This window comes from Vulpes vulpes, chromosome 1 (genome assembly GCF_048418805.1).
Source record: "Vulpes vulpes isolate BD-2025 chromosome 1, VulVul3, whole genome shotgun sequence".
NCBI classification, from domain to species: domain Eukaryota; kingdom Metazoa; phylum Chordata; class Mammalia; order Carnivora; family Canidae; genus Vulpes; species Vulpes vulpes.
This window is the reverse complement of record NC_132780.1, coordinates 171,570,816-171,593,656: the sequence shown is the minus strand read 5'-3', so window position 1 is coordinate 171,593,656 and position 22,841 is coordinate 171,570,816. Positions and strand designations below refer to the sequence as shown.

The 22,841-nt window shown below is 35.3% G+C and overlaps 1 long non-coding RNA gene and 1 pseudogene across 2 annotated transcripts in view; one reads left to right on the top strand and one right to left on the bottom strand.

The window, feature by feature from the left end:
- Nucleotides 1-22,841, top strand: part of LOC112926388 (uncharacterized) — a 75,655-nt gene that overhangs the window by 9,826 nt on the left and 42,988 nt on the right. The window contains exon 2 of one of the 2 annotated variants that reach the window (XR_003236328.2): nucleotides 17,493-17,827. The exons of the other annotated variant lie outside the window; for it this stretch is intronic. This is a non-coding gene — a long non-coding RNA (uncharacterized lncRNA). The remainder of the gene's footprint in view (nucleotides 1-17,492; nucleotides 17,828-22,841) is intronic. 2 annotated transcript variants of the gene reach the window in all.
- LOC112926387 (peroxiredoxin-6 pseudogene) lies at nucleotides 4,735-5,407 on the bottom strand (annotated as a pseudogene).

Here is a 22,841-nt window from a genome sequence, read left to right as displayed (position 1 = left end):
GGATCGAATCCCACATCAGGCTCCCGGTGCATGGAGCCTGCTTCTCCCTCCGCCTGTGTCTCTGCCTCTCTCTCTCTCTCTCTGTGACTATCATAAAAAAAAAAAAAAAAGAACCCAAATTAATGAAATAGGTAAAGAAAAATAATAAAGAAAATAAAATATACAGCTGGTTCTTCAAAAAGATAAAATTGATAAAACTTTAGTTAGACCAAAAAGAAAGGCTCAAATTACTAAAATCAAGAATGAATGCAAAAAAAAAAAAGAAGAATGAATGCAGACACATTATTACCAACCTTATAAAAATTGAAAGGATTATGAAAAAAATACTATGAACAATAGTGTTCCAACATAATTTAGATGAATGGAAAAATTCCTAGAAAGACTCAAGCTACTAAAAATGACTCAAAAAGAAATAAAACATCACTGTAATTTATGCTGATGACTTAAAAAAGAATTAATTCTTCACAAATTTTCCAAAAATAGAAGAGAATACTTCCTATTTCATTCAATGATGCCAATATTACCAAATACAGACACCAAAGATGTCACAAGAAAAAATACATGCCAAAATTTCATATGAATATAGATGCAAAAATCCTTTTTAAAAAAGTACTATGAAACCACATCAACATTATATAAAAAGGTTTACACACTATGACCAGGCAGAATTTACATCCAGGAATACAAGGTTGGCTTAATATCTGAAAACCAATTAATGTAATACACCATATCATAGGATCAAAAAAAAAAAGAAAAAAGGACCAACTTGATAGATGCAGAAAAAGCATTTAACAAAAGTTAATACTTCTTTGTGATAAAAACACACCTTCCACTAGAAATATAGAGAACTTACTCAACCAGATGAAGGGCATCTACAAAAAATCCACAGCTAGCATCACATTTAATGGTAAAAGACTGAATGGTTTCCTTCTAAAGACAGTAATAACACAAGAATATTTGCTTTCACCACTTCTATTACATCCACATATTAGCAATGAACTATCTGAAAAATGAATTAAACAGTTTGACTTAGAATAGAATCAAAATAAATAAAATATTTAGAAATTTAACAAATTTGAGATATGCTGAAAACTACAAGGTGATATAAAAGGTGGCAAAATAAGAGTTTCCTACCATCACCCCTCCATGGAATATCGATTTTGGTAGTCATCTTTGGACAAGCACCTTTCTGGGCATCTAGCAGAGAAGTTCTAGCACACAACTGGAGCAAAGACATCCAAGAATAGATATGTTAAAGAGGGAATCAAGAACAGTTTCACTTTTCCTGCATCAGCCCTCCCCAAGGCGGCATGATTCCATGCCAGGACAGATCCAATGGCCCATGATTTCTCCCATGGGGAAATGTGAGAGCATGTGAGTAAGTGCCCAGCTTCCCCAGACATGCGGGATGTCAAGAGGCACACTTTTTTCCATCTTACCTAAATTACTGAAGTGAGCAAGACTGAGGGTTGATAGAGGGTGGGAATAGCAGCCAGGTCTCCAAACTCATTAAAGGGATATTACTCACCACTTCTTCCTATTAACTGACTTGTGAACTCCTTCAGGAAACCTGCCCACAAGCCACTGGGAATATCTTGCCTATAGGCTTCCACAACTGACCCATAGATAACCACATCCCACCAATACCCTCTTACCATCCTACCCCCAGGACCAACTCCCAGCACATGGTTCCTCAGACAGCAGAAGAGAGCCTGCAAACAACTAAGTGCAGAATGCCAGCCTTGCTCTGTGAGATTGGGAGAATGCTCAGAAAGTTGAGCATTTCAGGGCACCACTCTAGGGAAAACAAATAGGAGACTCTCAGCACTTAATGCAGTTTTGCAGGATCAATAAAGGATAGAGAATCTTAAAAATTCCCTCAAGAGGGAACAACATGTGCGGGCACATCCATAGAAAACATCTGAGAAACCTTCAGACTCCCCAGTTGGACTGTGACCAGGTATAGGTATCTAGTTCCTGAGGCCAGTGAGTAAAGAATAGAAGAGGTGACTGCTTCTTCAAATAAGAAGACAGAAATGCAAGGACTCAAGGATCACAAAAAAGCAAGGAAACATTGCACTACCAAAGGAAAACGATTATTTTCCTGTAACTGACCACACACAAAAAAAGGAAAACTCTGAATTCCCTGATCAAAAAAATGAAAATCTGTGAATTCCCTGACTAAAAAAAAAAAAAAAAACAATTTTCAAAATAATTATTTTAAGGAAGCTCACCAAGCTACAAGAGAAAACAGACAACTTAATGAAATCAGGAAAACAATACATGAACAAAATAAGAGAGCCAACAGAAAGAAATCATTAAAAAAAAAGAATCAAGCAGAAATTCTGGAGATGAAGAATACAATGAATGAAATGAAAATGAAGTGGTAAGCATCAACATCAGACTTGATTAAACAGAAGAAAGAATCTATGAACTCAAATACAAGGCATCTAAAATTATACAGTCAAGTGAGAAATAGGAATGAAAAAAAGTGGTGAACACCTACATGAATTATGGGACACTATCAGAAGAAACAGTTTTCATAATATAGGAGTCCCCAAAGGAGAAGAGAGAGAAAGGGGGTAAAAATCTCATTTAAAGAAATAAGGGCTAAAAATTCCCCAAATCTGGGCAGAGTTAAAACATCCAGGTACCTGAAGTTCATACAGGTAAAGCCCAAAGAGGAATTCACTGAGATGCTTTATAATAAACTGTCAAAAATCAAAGACAAAGAGAATTTTGAAAGCAACAAAAGAAAATAAACTCCTCTCATACACGAGAACACCCTCCAGACTATGATAGGATTTCTCAGCAGAAACCTTGCAAGGGCACCTGGGTGGCTCAGTTGGTTAAGCATCTGCCTTCGGCTCAGGTCATGATCTCAGGGTCCTGGGATTGAGCCCTGGGTCAGACTCCCTGCTCAGTGGGGAGTCTGCTTCTCTCTTTCCCTCTGCCCCTCCATCCTGCTCATGTTTTCTCTCTCTCTCAAATAAATAAATAAAATCTACAAAGGAAGGAAGGAAGGAAGGAAGGAAGGAAGGAAGAAAGAAAGAGAAAAGAGAAAAATCTTTCAGGCCAGGAGAGAATAGGATGATATATGCAAAGTGCCAGCATGAATATTGTGAATGCTTTGCAAAGCTGTCCTTCAGAAATGAAGAATTAAAGACTTTCCCAGACAAGCTAAAGCTGAGAGAGTCATCACCACTAGCGCTGCCTTATAAGAAATGCTAAAAGGATTTCTTAAGCTGAAATAAAAGGACACTAATTCATAACATAAAAACATATGAAAATGTAAAACTCATTAGTAAATGTAAATATGGTCAAATTCAAAGTACTCTAATACTATACTGATGTTGCAGAATTTGCTTTACTCCAATATAAAAAAAGATAAAAGTATTAAAAATAACTATTGGTATAATAATTTTAATTGGTGTACAATATAAAAAAGATACAAATTATATCATCAAAAACATTTAATGGGAAGAGGAATAAAAAGGTAGAGTTTTGTATGTGATTAAATTTAAATTGTTATCAGCTTAAAACAGATTGTTGTAAGTTTAAGATGTTTTATGTAAGCCTCATAGTTACCACAAAGCAAAAGTCTATAGTAGATTCAGAAAAGTTAAAGAGAAAGGAATCAAAGTATACCACTTCAGAAAATCATCACATCACAAGAAAGATAGCAGGAGAGGAAGAAAAGAACAAAGGAACTGCAAAACATTCCCCATTCAAAATATTAACAAAATGGCAAAAGTAAGTCCCTAATTGTCAATAATTAACTGTAAATGAATTAAATTTCCCAAAGGACAGAGTCACTGAATGGATAAAATAAAAATGAGAACCAACTATGTGATTCCTACAAGAGACTCACTTCAGGTTTATAAACACACATAAGCTGAAGCTGAAAGGTGAAGAAAGATATTCCATGCAAATGCAAATACAAATGAATAAAGCTAAACTCCTATCAGAAAAAAAAATAGACTTTAAGTAAAAAACTCTAACAAGAGGAAAAGAAGATTATTATATAATAATAAAGGGGTCAATTCATCAATAGAATATAATACATATGCAGCCTCATTGAAGCACCTAACTAGATTAAGCAAATTTTAACAGATTGGAAGGCAGAAATAGACAATGCAATTACAGTTGAACACTTCAATGCCCTACTTTTAACAATGTATGGATCATCCAGAGAGAAAATATAATAAGGAAACATTGGCCTTGAACTATACTTTTGACCAAATGGACCTACCAGACATATACAAAATATTCCATCCAACAGCAACAGAATACATTTTCTTCTCAAGCACATATGAAATATTCTCTGGAGTAGTTTCTATGTTAGGCCACAAAACAAGTCTTAACAAATTTAAGACTGAAATCATACCAGGTATTTTTTCCAAACACAATGGTATGAAATGAGAAATCAGTAACAGAAGAAAGCTGGAAATTTTATAAATACATGTGGAAATTAAACAATTCACTTCTGAACAACAAATGGATCAAAGAAGAAATCAAAAGAAAAAAATATTCAAACAAATGAAAATGGAAATACACCATTAGCAAACTGCATCAAAAGCAATTCTTTTTTTTTTCTCTTTTTTTTTCTTTTTTTTTTTAGGATGGTACCAGGATGTTTTTACAAAATTGCTGCAGGAAAGCATCATTAGCAGCTAGCATCCTCTGGCCTACTATGCTAAGCAAGCAGTTCCAGCACCAACTTCTCAGAGAATTTTACAGATGGAGAGTATAGCGGAGGTCTTTTTTGCCAGATGGGAGTACCTCGGTAAAGACTCCTTTAGGGAAATTTTTTGGTTATGTCTTCAGAGATGATTGGAAGGCCCATCACTCTGTCTTCATTCCTCCAAGTAGCCAGGGTGTCAACTGTCTTTTCCAATGTCAGCTTGAAAGAAATAACTACTTTGAGAATTTCATCAAAGTTTCTGCCAGTGGTAGCTAAATAGAGGATGACAGCTTCAATTTCTTATCAGGACCAAAAATAAACATCACACAAGCTGTCATAGGAATGCCCTGTATATTCTTCTCTGCTGTGCCCAGAATGCCCAACAAGATTGTAAACTCTTGATTCTTATCATCAATGATTAGAAAAGGTAACATTTCTGTGGACTTCTCACCATTGTAAGCAGTGATACCCTTACTCCAGGAGGATGGTCTTCAGCATGGTCTGTTAAAAGAGCAATCATCTTTTACATTCCTCTTGCTAAATTGTAGTGCTAGATTTGCTGCTCTACCAAGCTTTGTAATACACACTGTGGTAAGATCTCAAGCATGGGACAAAAGAATGCCCCATGTGACCTCTCAAAAAGTCATAGAAATGGATATGGCCAATGATAGTATTGGCCTCAAAGTAGGGATATTTATTCCCAATAAGGAGACATCCAGTCATAGCAGCAGCCGTGATGTGGGAGGATGAGGAGGTATAACATCAGGAGTTACCAGGAAGCTGGTTCTTGTGATGGAAGTCAAAAGCATTCTAAAAGGGCAATCATAAATAGGCAATAAATTCCTAATTAAGAAAAAGGAAATATTTCAAATGGCAATCTAAATTTATACCTCAAGGAACTAAAAAAGCAGAACTAAGCCCAAAGCTAGCAAAAGTAAGGAAATAACAAAGAACAGAGGAAAAAACTAGTGAATTAGAAACTAGAAAACCAATAGAAAAGATCAATGAAATGAAAAGTTGTTTTCTTCAAAACATAAACAAAATTGACAAGCCTTAACTAGACTAAGAAAAAAAAGAAAAAACATCAGAAATGAAAGGGAGACATCCAACAAAAGAATATAACAATTATAAATATCTATGTACCCAACATTGGAGCATCTATATACATAAAGCAAATATTAGTGAACATAAAGAGAGAAACTGATGATAATACAATAATAGTAGGAAACTTAAATACCCCACTTACATCAGTGAATAGATAATCCATATATAAAATCAATAAGGAAACTATGTCCCAACCAAGGAATAGATGGCTTCACTGGTGAATTCTACTGAACACTTAAAAAAAAAATTAATGCTAATTCTCCTCAAATTCTGTTTAAGAACTGAAGAGGGGTAAACATTCTAAATCATTTTATGAGGCATCATTGCACTGATACCAAAGCCAGAAAAGGACACCAGGAAAGAGAATTCTATATCCAAGATGAACATAGGTGAAAAAAAGCTAACTGAATTTAACAGAACATTAAAGGGATTATACATCATGATCGAGGTAGGTTTATCCCTGGGATGCAAGGATGGTTCAATATACACAAATAAGTAGATTAACAAAGTGAAGGATAAAAATTGTGTGATCGGGGGATCCTTGGGTGGCTCGGTGGTTTGGTGCCTGCCTTTGGCCCAGGGCGCGATCCTGGGGTCCTGGGATCGAGTCCCACATCAGGCTCCCGGCATGGAGCCTGCTTCTCCCTTCTCCTGTGTCTCTGCCTCTCTCTCTCTCTCTGTGTGTGTGTGTCCATCATAATAAATAAATAAATAAATAAAGCTTTAAAAAAATTTGTGTGATCATCTCAATAGATGCAGAAAAGCATTAGACAAAATTCAACATGATTTCATGATAAAAAGTCTCAAAATATTAGGTAAAGAACATACCTCAACATAATAAAGACCAGATATGACAAGTCCATAGCTAACATACTCAACAGTGAAAATCCAAAGGCTTTTCCTCCAAGATCAGTAACAAGACAGATGCTCATCTTTATTCACCATATTCTATTCACTGTATTAGTGGAAGTCCTTGCCAGAGCAACTAGGCAAGAAAAGAAAGATATCCAAATCAAGAAAGAAGAAGTAAAAATGTCCCTATTATAGATGGCATGATCTGAAACATAGAAGCCCCTAAAGACTCCACCAAAAAATTGTTAGAGTGGGTAAATTTACTAAAGATGCAGGATACAAAATCAACATACAAAAATCATTTGTGTTTCTATTTACTAACAATGAGCTATACAAAAAAGATGTTAAGAAAACAATCCCACTTACAATAGCATTGAAAAAAACTTAAGCAAATATTAACAAATTTAATTAAGTATTAACAAACTTAACCAAGGAGGTGAAAAACCCAAACTTGAGCAATGAAAACTATAGATTTGAAGGTAGAAATTGAGGAAGACATAAATAAATGGATTGGAAGAATTAGTATAGTTAAAATGTCCATAGTACCCAAAGTGATCTACAGCTTCAATGCAATCTCTATAAATATTCCATTGAAATTTTTCACAGAAATAGAATAAACAATCCTAAGATCCATAAGAAACCATCTGAAGATCCTTAGGGAGCTATAATTGTGTTGGGTGAGTTCTAATAAAATTGTGAAAGATAGGCAATAATAATAGCTAAGATTTTTTTAATACTTTCTATGTATCAGGTATTTTAAACAAGCTTTCTTTTATTTAATCTTTGTAATCCCATCCTTAGGGGGGCACTATCATTATTGTTGTTTTATGGATAAGGAAAATAGGTTGCAGAAAGATAAATTGTCTAACATCACACAGTAAATGGTGGAGTACCTATGGTCCTGCAGACTGATACAAGAAACCATGCATTTAATCACTATTTAAAGAGTCTAATCTAATCATAGTAGAGTTGAGTTCATTCAAAAATAAGCTGAAGACCAGAAATAAACCTTCAAATATATGGCCAAAGAACCTTTGACAAGGACATCAAGAAAACTCAATGAAGGAAAAGAGTGTTTTCAACAAATGGTGCTGAGAAACTGGATATCCACATGGAAATGATCCTGGATCCCTAGATTACACCACTCACAAAAATTACTTGAAATAAATTAAAGACTTAAATATAAAACCTAAAACTATAAAATTCTTAGAAGAAAAAAAAGGGGAAAAGCTCCTTGACATTAGTTTTGACAATGATTTTTTGGATATGACACCAAAAGTATAGGCAACAAAAGCAAAAACAGACAAGTGGGACAACAGCAAATGAAAACACTTTAGCACAACAAAGGAAACCATCAATAAAATGGAAAGGCAACCCATGGAATGGGAAAAAATGTTGGCAAACCACATATGAGAAATGAGATTAATATCCAAAATATATAAGGAACTCATACAACTCAATAGCAAAAAAAAAAAGAAAAAAAAAGAAAGAAAGAAAGAAAGAAAGAAAGAGAAAAAAAAAGATTAAATAGTTGACAAGGGACCTGAATAGACATTTCTGTAAAGAAGGCAAAGATGAAAATTGAAGAAGAAGAAGACAACATACAAATGACCAATAGATACATGAAAAGGTGTTCAACATCACTGATCATCAAGGACATCCAAATCAAAACCACTATGAGACATCACCTCACACCAGTTAGAATTGCTTTTACTTAAAAAAACAAGAAATAACAAGTACTGGCAAAGATGTGTAGAAGTGTAGAAACAAGAACCCTCGTACACTGTTGATAGGAAGGTAAATAATGCACTATGGAAGACAATTTGGAAGTTCCTCAAAACATTAAAAATGGAACTGCCATGTGATCCCTCAATCCTACTTCTGGGTATAACAAAATAAGTATCTCAAAGAACTATCTGCACTCCCATGTTCATTGCTATATTACAATAGTAGCCAACATATGGATATAGCCTAACTGTCTATTGATGGATAGATCGATAAAGAAAATGTATCACATATACAGGAATATTATTCAGCCATAGAAAAGAAGGAAATCTTGCCATTTGTGACAACCTGAATGAATTTGGAGGGTATTATGTTAAGTGAAATAAGCCAGACAGAGGAAGACAGATAATGTATGTATCACTTATATGTGAAAAAAAAGTTAAACTCATTGACACAGAAAGTAGAATGGTGGTTTCTAGGGGCTAAAGATGGGGGAAATGAGGAGATGTTGGTTACAGGGCACAAACTTTCTATTACAAGATGAATAAATTATGAGGATCTAATGCATAGCATGGTGACTATTGTTTATAATATTATATTGTCTACTTGAAATTTGCTATGTGAGTAGATCTTACACATTCTCATTGCAAAAATAAAAAAATAGTAACTATGTGAGGCAATGGTTTATCACATTACACACTTTAAATATATATAATTTTGGGCAGCCCAGGTGGCTCAGCAGTTTAGTGCCGCCTTTAGCCCAGGGCATGATCCTGGAAACCTGGGATCGAGTCCCATGTAGGGCTCCCTGCATGGAGCCTGCTTCTCTCTCTGCCTGTGTCTCTGCCTCTCTCTGTGTGTGTCTCTCATGAATAAATAAATAAAATCTTAAAAAAAAAAATATATATATATATATACAATTTTATTTTGCAATTATACCTCAGTAAAGCAGGGAGGAAAACTATAAAGCTTTGCTGAAAGATGTTAAGAAGACCTAAATAAATGGAGAGACATCTCTTGTTCATGTATTATAAGACTTTAATATTGAGATGACAATATTCACAAATTGGTCTATAGATCCAATACAATCCATATTAAATTCTCAGTTGAGTTTTTTACAGAAGTTGATAAATTGATCCTAAAATTTATAAAGAAATGTATGGGACCCAAAGTGGCCAAAATCATATTGAAAGTTAACAAAGTTGGAGGATTCACACGTGATGACTTCAAAACATATATTACATAGCTGCAGCAATCAAGAGAATGTTGTGCTGGCATAAGGACAGTCTAATAGATCAATGGAATAAAACTGAAGGTTTAGATATAAACTCTCACCTTTGTATTCATTTAGTTTTTGAGAAAAGTGCCAAGACCATTTAAAAGAAAGATCACCTTCAACAAATGGTGCTGAGACAATGGGATGTCCACATGCAAAAAAAAAAAAAAAAAAAAAAAGAATTTGGACTCCTCCCTTCTAAAAAAATGAACTCTAAATGAATCATAGACTTAAAAGTAAGAACTAAAACTATAAAGCTTTTAGAAAAAATATAAATAAATCTTCATGACCTTGGGTTAAAGAAAGCCTTTTTAGATATAACAACAAGAACACAAACAGTAACAATAAATATATTAATTGGATTTCATCAAAGCCAAAGACTTTTATGCTTCAAAGGACACCATCAAGAAAATGAAAGATAACCCACAAAATGGGATAAAACATTTATAAATCATATATCTGATAACAGATTTGTATCTAGAATATATAAGGAAATCTTACAACTCAGTAATAAAAAACAAACCAATTTTTTAAATGGACAGAGAAACTGAATTGACATTTCTGTTGGCAAGGATGTTCTTGCACTGTTGGTGGGAATGCAGACTGGTGCAACTATTTTGGAGAACAGTATGGAGGTTCCTCAAAAAAAGTAAAAGATATACAGTAGCCAATAAGACCATGAAAAGATAATATCATTAGCGATTAGGAAAATGCAAATCAAAACTACAATAAGAAAAAAAACTACAATGAGATAATCCACAACTACATGGTGAACTAATATTCAATAAACCAAGAAAGAATATCCAATGAAAAAAAGAGTTTCCTCAACAATTGGTGTTGGGAAAACTGGACAGCCACATGCAAAACAATGAAACCAGACCACCTTCTTACACCATAAGCAAAAATAAATTCAGAATGGTTGAAAGACCTAAATTTGAGACAGAAAATGATCAAAATCCTAGAGGAGAACACAGAAGGCAACCTCTTCGACCTACAGCAACTTCTTACTAGATATGTCTCTGGAGGCAAGGGAAACAAAAGCAAAAGTAAACTATTGGGACTTTATCAAGATAAAAATCTTCTGCGCAGTGAAGGAAACAATCAGAAAAACTAAAAGGCAGCCTCTGAAATGGGAGAAGATATTTGCAAATGACATATCTGATAAAGGGTTTGTATCCAAAATCTATAAAGAACTTATCAAACTCAACACCCAAAAAACAAGTCACCCAGATAAAAAATAGGTAGAAGACTTGAACAGACACTTTTCCAAAGAAGACATCCAGATGGCTAATAGACACAAAAAAGACACTAAACATCACTCATCATCAGGGAAATACAAATGAAAACCACAATTCTCACACCTGTCAGAATGGCTAAAATTAACGACATGGAAACAACAGGTAGAGAAAGGGGAATACTCCTTACATTGTTGGTGGGAATGAAACTGGTGCAGTCACTCTGGAGAACAGCCTGGAGGTTCCTTAAAAAACAAAAATAGAACTATCCTATGATCCAGCAATTGAATTACTGGATATTTACCCAAAGGATACAAAAATACAAATATGAAGGGGTATATGCACTGCAATGTTTATACCAGCATTATCAACAATAACCAAACTATGGTGAGAGCTCAAATGTCCATCAATTGACGAATGGATAAAGAAGCTATGGTATGTATATACAATGGAATATTACTCAGCCATCAGAAAGAATGAAGTCTTGCCATTTGCAATGATGCTGATGGAGCTAGAATGTATTACACTAAGCGAAATGAGTCAATCAGAAAGACAAATACTATATAATTTCACTCATATGTGGAATTTAAGAAACAAAACAGTTGGACACATGGGAAAGGGGTAAAGAATGAGAGAAACAAACCATAATAGACTCTTAATGATAGAGAACAAGCTGAGGGTTGAGGAAGGGAAGTGGGTAGGGGATGGCCTAGATGGGTGATGGATATTAAAGAGGACACTTGTGATGAGCACTGGGTATTGTATGTAAGTGATGAATCACTGAATTCTACTTCTGAAACCAATATTGCACATATGTTAACTAAAATTTAAGTAAAAATAAACTACAATGAGATAACACTTTACTCCCACGAGGATGGCTACAACCAAAACAAATAATAACAAGTGTTGGTGAGTATGTGGAGAAATTAGAATCCTCATACACTGTGGGTGGGAATGTTAAATGGTGCAGCTACTTAGGAAAACAGTTTGGCAACTCCTTAAAATGTTAAATGAAAGGTTACCATATGATTCAGCAGTTACATCCCTTGGTATGTATTCAAGAGAAATAAAAACACGTCCCTATCAAAATCTGTAAATGAGTGTTAATAGCAGCATTATTCATAATAGCCAAAAAAATGTTTCCACATTTTGGACATTGTTTAAACAGTATTTGGACATTGTTCCCAAATGTCCATCAGTTGGTGGATGGATGAATAAACAAATGTGGTATATTTATACAATGGCATATTATTTGTCGATAAAAAGAAATGAAGTACTAATACATGCTATGACATAAATGAATCTTAAAAACATTATGGTATATGAAAAAAGCCAGTCAAAGGAGGCCACATATTCTATGACTGTATATGAAATATCAAGAATAGGCAAATTTGTAACAATAGAAAGTAGATTAATAATTGCTTAGAACTGGAATTGGTAGTGGGTGAAATGGGAACTGTCTGCTAATGAACATGGATTCTTTTGGGGCTGATTGAAATGTTCTAAAATTGATTATGGCTATGGTTGCATAACTGAATATAATAGAGAACTGTTGAATTGTATACTTTAAATGGATGAATAATTTGATATGTAACCTATATCTCAATAAAACAGTTAAAAGTAATAATCAAAATTTTTAATTAAAAGAAAATTGGATGGGGCACCTGGGTGGCTCAGTCAGTTAAGTGTCTGCCTTTGGCTCAGGTCATCATCACAGGATCCTGGGAATTGAGTTCCGCATCAGGCTCCCTGCTCAGCAGAGAGCCTGTTTCTCCCTCTCCCGCTGCTGCTCCACCTGCTTGTTCTCTCTCTGTTAAATAAATAAAATATTTTTTTTTAAAAATCAGACAAGTGAATTTTAAACATAATCATGACCATAATTAAGGAAGTCCCGGGAGAGCTCATTTCTAATGCATTCTCCATACTGTAATGGAGACATCTTTTTAAAGACAAAATTCTGAGCTGTTCACTCTCTGCTCAAAGCCTTAATATACCTTATCACCTCCAGAATAAGGCCCAGATCCTTTAGTGTAACCTTCATAGCCCTCCACGTCCCTTGCCTCAATTACTCCTTGTATCCCACTCTCCCACGATACCGATAAATTTGTGGTTGCCTTTACATGTTATATTTTTTTCTTTCATTGATTTTGAACATTCAACACTACTCAGAGGACTTTTCACACCTGGTTTTACCTGCCTGGTAAACTCATGTTCATTCTCGAATACTCACCTTAGCATCACCTTCTTGAAATGTTATAGCCTCAGAGAGTATGCACTGCTCCATTCTATGCATTACCCATGTGAATTACGATACCTCATGTATGGTAATTATTTGTTTACATCATTGACTTTTACATCAGATTATCATCCTTTCTTCTTTTTATTCCCACTGCCAAAGAAAGCACCTATTGAAGGACTACATGGATAGATAGATGGGTTACAGACTGTCTCAATCATTTAATCCTAGTGCAATTTGAAATACTTAAATAATCAATCTGATACCTTCATAGCTAATAGGATTTTATTTTTTTTATTTTTTTAAAATTTTTATTTATTTATGATAGTCACACACAGAGAGAGAGAGGCAGAGACATAGGCAGAGGGAGAAGCAGGCTCCATGCACTGGGAGCCCGACGTGGGATTCGATCCTGGGTCTCCAGGATTGTGCCCTGGGCCAAAGGCAGGTGCTAAACTGCTGCGCCACCCAGGGATCCCACTAATAGGATTTTAGAATAATCTTTAACTTCCAGAAAAAAATTAGAAATTATAGCATTTTTAAGGGAATAGACCTTTCTTTTACTCTCTTTCCTAAAGGAAAAAAAATGAGTCACTCCATCTGAAAAAAAAAAAGTTAAAAAAATAATACACTTTTCATGATGTAGATTCAATGGTGGAATATTCACTGCATCAAACAACAGGATTTAGGTTGGTACTTCAGCAGCTTGGTGTTATGAGAAGTTTTGTAATTTCACCAAAGCTTATCAGAGCTCACATAAAGAAAATATATGTAAATAGTAATTTGGAGGTAGTGACTGAAGTGTTTTTAAAGAGTTATCTAAATAGCCAAAACAATCTTGAGAAAGAACAAAGCTAGAAGTATCACAATGCCAGATTTCAAGATATACTACAAGGCTATAGTAATCAAAACCGTATAACATTGGCACAAAAACAGATACATAGATCAATGGCACAGAATGAAAATAAATCCATGCCTATATGGTCAATTAATCTATGGTAAAGGAGGCAAGAGTATACAATCAGGAAAAGACAGACTCTTCAATAAATGGTGTTGCAAAAACTGGGCAGCTACGTGGAAAAGAATGAAACTAGACCACTTTCTAACACCATACACAAAAATAAACTCAAAATGGATTAAAGACCTAAATGTGAGACCTAAAACCATAAAACTCTGAAAAGGAAATAGGCAATAATCTCTTGTACATCAGCATTAGCAACATATCTTTGGATTTGTCTCCTCAGGCAAGGGAAATAAAAGCAAAATTAAACTATTGGGACTACACCAAAATAAAAAGATTTTGCACAGCGAAGGAAGCCATAAACAAAACAAAAAGGCAACTTCCTGAATGAAGAAGATGTTTGTAAATGATATATCTGATAAAGGGCTAATACCTAAAATATGTAAAGAATTGATATAACTCAATACACACATACATACAATATGATTAAAAAATGGACAGAGGACTTTAGTAAACATTTTTCAAAATAGTACATACAGATGGCCAACAAACACATGAAAGTATGCTCAACATCACTAATCATCAAGGAAATGCAAATCAAAACCAAAATGAGATAGCACCTCATATCAGTCAGAATGACTAATATTAAAAAGGAAAGAAATAACGAATTTTGGTGAGGATATGAAGAAAAGGGAAACATCATACAGTGTTGGTGGGAATGTAAATGGGTGTGACCACTGTGGAAAACAGTAGGGAGGGTCCTCAAAAAATTAAAAATAGAAATATCATATGATCCAGTGGTTCCACTCCTAGGTATTTACTTAAAGAAAACAAAAACACAAATTCAAAAAAATATACACCCCTGTGTTTATTGCAGCATTATCTACAGGGGCCAAAATTAGGAAGCAATCCAAGTGATCATGAATAGATAAATGAATAAAGAAGATGTGGTGTGTGTATATATAATGGTATCTTATGCAGTCATAAAAAACGATGAGATCTTGTCATTTGCAACAACATAGGTGGGTCTAGAGGGTATTATGATAAGGGAAGTAAGTTAGATGGAGAAAGACAATTACCATATGATTTCACTTACACATGAAATCTAAAAAAGCAGAAAAAGGAACAAAGAAAAACAGAGACAGAATCATAAATACAGAGAACAAACTGGTGGTTGCCAGAGGGCTGGGGGGATGGGTGAAATAGGTGAAGGAGATTAAAAGGTACAAAATTCCAGTTATAAAATAAATAGGTCACAAGGATAAAAAGGAATATAGTCAATGATATTGTAATAACACTTTATGGTGACAACACCTATCCTGGTGAGTATTGAATAATGGATAGAATAGTCAAAACACTATGTTGTATACCTGAGACTAATAATATTGTGTGTCAACTATATTTCAATAAGTTTAATACTAATAACAAATAAATTAAAAGTTATCAAATATATGTGTATATAGCTAATGTGACAAATACATTTTATTGTAAGCAATTTATTATAACATTTTTTAGTCTTTGGACAGAATGCAAAAATGTACTTATTAGATCTCAAGTTGTACCTAATAAAAGTATAGAATTCTTACTTATTTGAGCATGAAATATTTTTTATTATATTTCTAAAAAACTTTATTAGGTTTCCTATTAAAAAATCTTCTATAAATTCTTTCGTGTGTATAATCTCATTATAAATTGATTTCTGGCTGAGAAAAAAGACACCTATCATATCAGGTTCCATTTTATGATAAAACTTTTATTGAGAATATTTTCATGCTCAAGAAGGCTGCAACAGTATATTGTCAGTACAAATATTGCATGGTTTTTTCTATTGCTTAGTTTTGTATTCTTAAAAGTTTGTGACTTAAAAAGAGACCACAAAACATTAGATTTTCTTTTTATAACTAAGAGAGAAGTATTCTGCTTTGTCTCTTTAGTGTTTTGGAGTGTTTTTGGTTTTTTTAGAGCCAGTGTAGTTATCACTGAGTTAAAGGCCCATCTCAGATTTCTCTGTCTTTTTTTTTTTTTTAAGATTTTATTTATTTATTCATTAGAGACAGAGAGAGAGAGGCAGAGACACAGGCAGAGGGAGAAGCAGACTCCATGCAGGTTGCCCAACGTGGGACTCAATCCTGGGTCTCCAGGATCACACCCTGGGCTGCAGGCGGTGCTAAACCGCTGCACCACTGTGGCTGCCCAATTTCTCTGTCTTTTATAAGCCCAAGGCTGCTTACTACTAAACTTCAACTGGTGAACTTACTAGTGGACCATGTTTGAAGAAATTTCTAAGGCATGGAATTTGGGCTAAGCTTAGCCATTATCACAAGAAATAATGAATGGCTTGGTGCAGAAATAATTTTTTTAGATTATTCACAGCCCTTAATATTTTTCTTACACATCTTATTTCTTTCCACATTGCTTTATGGTTGCTTATATGCAATGCTCATTCCCCCTCCTATATTATAAGTAGGAGACTGAATTTTACCGATATTTTTAGAACTCCTGCTCTTTTTCACAGGGATTTAGCATACAGGAATTACCTAATCAATGTCATTCAAATGCCAAATTGTTCAATTAATTCACCTAACATCATGTATAGAATTGTGATAATGCCAAAGGTATATTTAGAGAAAATGATAAACATCAATGATACGACAATTAAACTTTGCTCTATAGATCAGCTTAAATGCAGATAGAGGTCCTTTTCAATCCTCCTTCTAGTTAGTTTTCTTGAATAGGCAGTCACTCCTTGCAGTACTTCCTGTAAGAGGGCTCTGATGTTTTAGCACTCTCCAGAGGATTCCAGGGTATTTCGGCACTTGTCCTTGGAGGATGTGCAGGTGTGCCGCTAGCAGAAGCCCAGAATTTTGCATTAGAGGGATAAAGGTTGCCAGGACCTGCTACACCTGGCATGTCTTCCTGGGACTGAAGCAGCTTTTTCAGAAAGTATATCTCAGCAGCTTAAGGAACCTAGCATTTGGGTCACTCACACTAGAGCTGATCATAAGTAAGAGATGCAAGCCCCTAAGAGATATGCAAGATGACCTTCAAAATGTGGAAAGAAAATATTACAGCATCCACTTACATATTTTGCCCAAAAATGTAGAAAATATACTTTATTACTGTGTTTAATATACAGATTGTCAAAATATGGAACTCAATATTCCCCTGAGGAAAGAAGGGGAAAGGTAGATAGATGTCAGTGCTGTTCTTTCTTTGTTTACTTCAATTTATCACTATTTACTAATCTTAACCTTAATCCTAATCCTCACCATCACCAGGTGTAGCAGACACTGTAGATACCATGGGCCATACTTGCTGAGCCCAGCTGAATTGACCTTAGGGGCAGTAAACAGTTTGCAGCACACTAAAAGCCTTCCACCACTAGCACCAGTATTTCTCTTCTCTGCCTGATTCTCCAGCACCAAGGGAGTTTGGAGTTCACTCTGCCAAAGAAGGATGTAACCCAGAAGTGAAAGGGAATTAAAGCCACTGGAAACAACCATCAATCAATGGGGAATGAAAGTTGGTGGATAAATGTCCCAGCTGCCCTAGTCATCCAGGAAAGGATGATTCTGAGGTATATCCAACATGACTTGAGAGGTCGCTAATGGGAAGTGAGCCCACAGCAGCAACGTGCTCCATAACACACCCTATGTATCACTGTGCCCTTGAGCTTGTGAAGATCACCTCCCAAGAAAACGACCTGCATTTAGTCCTTCCCTCGGGAGCTACTATTGTGGGAATCCAAAGTCAGGTGAGATGGACTTATGTACTGTAATCTAGTTAACTGAATGAATACTTACATAACGGAAACATGTTTTTAAAAAATTCTTTCAAAGAAACTTCATAATAAGATAATACTGATATGCAAGAGTGAGTGAACAAGAAACTGACAATCCTGACACTTATCTAAATCCAAGAAAGGTGTCAGGCAAACTGCAATATAAAAGTAACAAAAATCTAATCAGATCTAACAAGAAGTGGGCAAAAATCAAAATTTTCTAGGAATATTTTAAATAGGCGTTTATATCCATTATAATGATAAACCTCATTGTACCCTGTGCTTTGAGATAGTAGTTAATGATTATATGGTACATCACAGTTGATAAAACATGTATAAATAACCATATTATTTAACCCTTATCTTATGTTTCCATTTTTTTTTAAGATTTTATTTATTTACTCATGACAGACACAGAGAGAGAGAGGCAGAGACACAGGCAGAGGGAGAAACAGGCCCCATGCAGGGATCCCGACGTGGGACTCGATCCCGGGTCTCCAGGATCACACCCTGGGCTGAAGGCAGCGCTAAACCTCTGAGCCACCGGGGCTGCCCTCCGTTTCCATTTCTATGTTTCATAACATACTTAATGTATTAGTAAAGTAGTATTTGTACAGATTAATACATTTATAAATAATTTACAAATTTGTCCATCTAGCACTTTCCTAAATGGGGGTACTTGCTCAGATTTCTTTGCTATTAAGAGTCCACAATCAAAAATCATTAAGACCATTGTGTAAAGGATATTAGACTTTGTAACTATATAATTATCAGAGATTACCATGTTGAACTTTGTTTTTACAGAGGCACCTGGGTGGTACAGTCAGTTAAATGTCCCACTTTTGATTTAGGCTCAGGTCATGATCTCAGGGTCATGAGATAAAGCTCATCCAACTCTGCACTCAGTGCAGAGTAGACTTGAGAGCCTCTCCCTCTGCCCCTCCCCCTGCTCACATGCTCTCTATCTCTAAGATAAATAAAACTTTTTAAAAATTGATTTTACAGATGAGAAAGGTGAGTTCCAGATAGTTTAGTGGCTTTTCAAGGATTGCACTTCTAAATGATCATAGAATCAAGTCTTCTGCTATTCAGTTCAAAAATCTACTGCAGAATGTAAGACATCTGAAGTGACTTTACCGTCATTTTGAAAGTATTCTTGTCTCTGGTGCACATTCTCTTTTGCTGTCTGCTCTCTGCTCTCTCACCCATGACCCATTTTGGCTCTCAGTTTCTTTGTATTCTTGACTCCTTTACATTTATTGACATTAATCCATTCCTCCATGTGGACTGCTCTTTTACTTTCACTCATTCTATAGCATCTACTCACTTTGTCCTGAATGGCAGCTCCATACTATGTTTTGTCCTGTCTTATAGCCTTATCTTCTCAACTCAGTGCTACTCATTGTCCAACGTGACAGAGCTAATACTCACCAAGATATACAGACATAGCTCCTGGGGTCTAATGTTGCTTGGGTTACAGGAACTGCGCTGGTTGTTTGTAACTCTACTTGTTATTAGGCCAATGAACCCTATTTTCATCTCCAGTTTTCCTTTAAATTCTGAACTAACTTGGTTTTGAATTATTCTAGGATTAGTTGAGGGGTTGGAGGAAGCTGAAAATAGGAATTTACTTCCAGATCTATATCTGTAAGTTTGTTAATTGAGAACTATTGTATCTCATAGCTATAATGGAAAAATAATTAGGATCTCAATGTAACACACAGAAGCAGAGCAAAGGAACTGTAAGGAAGTGCAATGATTGAGAGCACGGATTTAAAATGAAACAGTGATCTAATTCTGGCTGTCATTTATCAGCTGTATAGACTTGGATAAGTCAGTTCACTTCTCTTTGTCTGTCTCCCCATCTATAAAATGGGAATAATAATTATAACTACCTCAGAAGAAATGTGTAAATACTAAGTAAGGTAATATAGCTAACACATTTAGAGTAATGGCTGGTGAATAACAAGTGCTGTGTTAGTATTAGATGGTAATCTTCATGAAATAAAAGTATTAGGTATATATTCATTTATTAACAAATGTCTGATAGTCTATTTTTGTATACAAAATTGGGCTACGGAATTTTAATGTAGGGAATATAATAAAGTACAATACATAACATTTAACCTCAAAGGAAATGAGATAGGATGAGGATCTGGGCTAACGCAGTAGAAATGGTAATGGAGATAGATAAATGGACAAACTTTTATTTTTTTTTAATTTTTATTTATTTATGATAGTCACAGAGAGAGAGAGAGAGAGAGGCAGAGACACAGGCAGAGGGGGAAGCAGGCTCCATGCACCGGGAGCCCGACGTGGGACTCGATCCAGGGTCTCCTGGATTGTGCCCTGGGCCAAAGGCAGGTGCCAAACCGCTGCGCCACCCAGGGATCCCTGGACAAACTTTTAAATTTAAAAATGAGAATACACATGGTATACACATGGTTATACTTGGTAACCAATTAAATACAGGAAGAAAAGAAGAAGAGATTTTCTTTTTATACATTCTCAGGGTTGAGGATATATATAAACTATGTCTTAGATTGAGGGAGGGATTGCAGAAAGAGGAATAGGCTTTGGATAAAAGAAAATGTAATTGATTTAGATATTTCCAGTTTGTGGTGCCTATCAGTAGAGATGAAACTGAAGTTCAGGAGAAAGGGAGTTGAGGTGATTATTGAGGACATAAGAGTCACTCAGACCACCCAGTGAAGACATTTAAAGGAAGAAAAAATTCAGATTAGCCCAATAATTTGAAAAGAACAGCAATGTCAAAAAAAAAGTTAGAAATGTGAAAGTACTAACAGTATAATATGGTAGAAACAAAGGATAGAGAAAGGTCTAAAAGTCCAACATTGACCACTGCTGTGGGAGACTGAATAGGATAAAATTGAAAATAAACCGTTGAGTATGATGAGTAGGCAACAATTAGTTACAGTGAATTGGTGCAGACAGTACACATGTGGATAATAGCAATGACATAGCACCTATAGGATGAAACTGGAGTTTATGCTGCCACATACTCACTGTTGGATTTGCTGAGCAATCTACTAACACTGGCTAAGCCCATCTGTATAAAGAAGACTACTATTGATACCCACACTTCATTCAGTCCTTGGAAGATAAAAATGAGATAATATGTGTAAGCTATACAGTGCCTGGCACACATTATTCACTCAAAAAATATTACCTATTATTAATAATAATATCATCATCAGTTAATGAGCAAATGGGAGGTTAGGACATGGAGACATCTCAAGAAGTCTGTAAAAAAGAGGAAAGGCATGAAGCATTTACTTGAGTAGTAAACTCTCCAAGAAGGGATTTTTTAAAATTCTAGGATGAAGAAAGCCTTGAGCATGTTTTTAGGCAGAGGAGAAAGAGCCAGTAATAGAATAAAAATACTATTATAAGAATTGGGGAGTTCTTCATTTAGTGAAAATTTTCTCATAACAGATAAATTTCATAAAGAGATAATATGACAAGTTCAATAAATCAATAACAGAGAACAATATTTGAGTTGAAACATCTATGGATGAATCTAATTTATGAAACCACGTACAATTTGTTGGCTGTTTCTTCTATGGAGCATTTTTCAATTTACAATTCTTTACTGCTTCTGAAATTAATGTGAATTCCTAAAAGAAGTGGCTAAGAGTCTGAACAGCTTTATTGAGATGAGATATCATCTCTTTCCAAAATGATAGAGAGAGAGCAAAGAAAGTATCCCAACTAACCAGGCATTCAGTTCCCCAAGCAGATCTCATGGTATAGGGATTAGCTTCAGTGGGTAGGATGCATGAAGAATATTGAGTAGACTTTGTTAGCCATAAATATTCAGCAAAGAAGTCAAGAAGTTGGGGAACCCCGAGTTTAGCTCAGTGGTTTAGTGCCGCCTCAGTGGTTTAGTGCCGCATGCTCCTGGAGACCTGGGATCAAGTCCTGCTTCTGGCTCCCTGCTTGGAGCCTGCTTCTCCCTCTGCCTCTCTCTCTCTCTCTGTCCCTCATGAATAAATAAATAAAATCTTTAAGAAAAAAAGTCAAAAAGTTTTTTCCAAAATGGGTGGAGATCAGTGACTCCACAATAGTCACAGAAATGAAAAAAGGAAGACAGGAATACAGAATATTTTCATCTTAGTAAGTAGTTTGGTTCAAAGAATAAGTGTTAAATACTACGTGTTAAAGAAGTGATAAACCATTTTGACTGCCAGATACCATGTTGAATTTTTCCAGAATCATATCAATACTTGTCATACTTAAAGTTTAGAAAGGCTTAACAGCCACTTCTTCACAATTTTGCCTAGAGTTGCCTCTGCAGGCAAGTGAAGATCCTTTTAGCTCAGTTCTCTAGATGGCTTCAATCCAAGTACATCCTCCCTCCAAAGGAGCTTTGGTTTCCTAGTCAGTGAAAACAGTGATGGGAGATAAGTACCTCTCCAGATTTTTCTCTCAGGGAGTTGCAACAAACAACTCACTTCAGTAAAAACTTCTCTGTTGAATTCTCACTTTCTTCTTGGCCACCTATTGTTATCAGGAAAAGAATCTAATAGACCAATTCACGCTGAGTTGCTGATGACTGATAATGGTTTATTATGATATCCCTTCAGGCTACTTACATTTGAGCAAAAGAAAGCATTAACTCTGAAGGTAGGAATTTTAAGTGCTTTGGAATGCTCTAGGGCAGATGTGTGAAGACTTAAGGCTCTTCCTAGCACTTCGCCAATTATATCATATAAACAACAGCCTGCTATTAGCTCTGACTATTCTTGGCAGGCTACAAGGCTGAGGATATTAAGAACAATAACCACGTGACCAGGGTCTCAATCCTAAACCCTGCCTAGAAAGAAAAGTCTTCATGATTTAGGAAGACAGGTGAAATTACCTCCTTCCTTTGTGTATGGATTAGCTGTAACAATTAAATATATCTTGTACTGTTTGTTTTTACTCCATTGGTTACAAAATATATCCTCAACAGTTTTTCTAATGT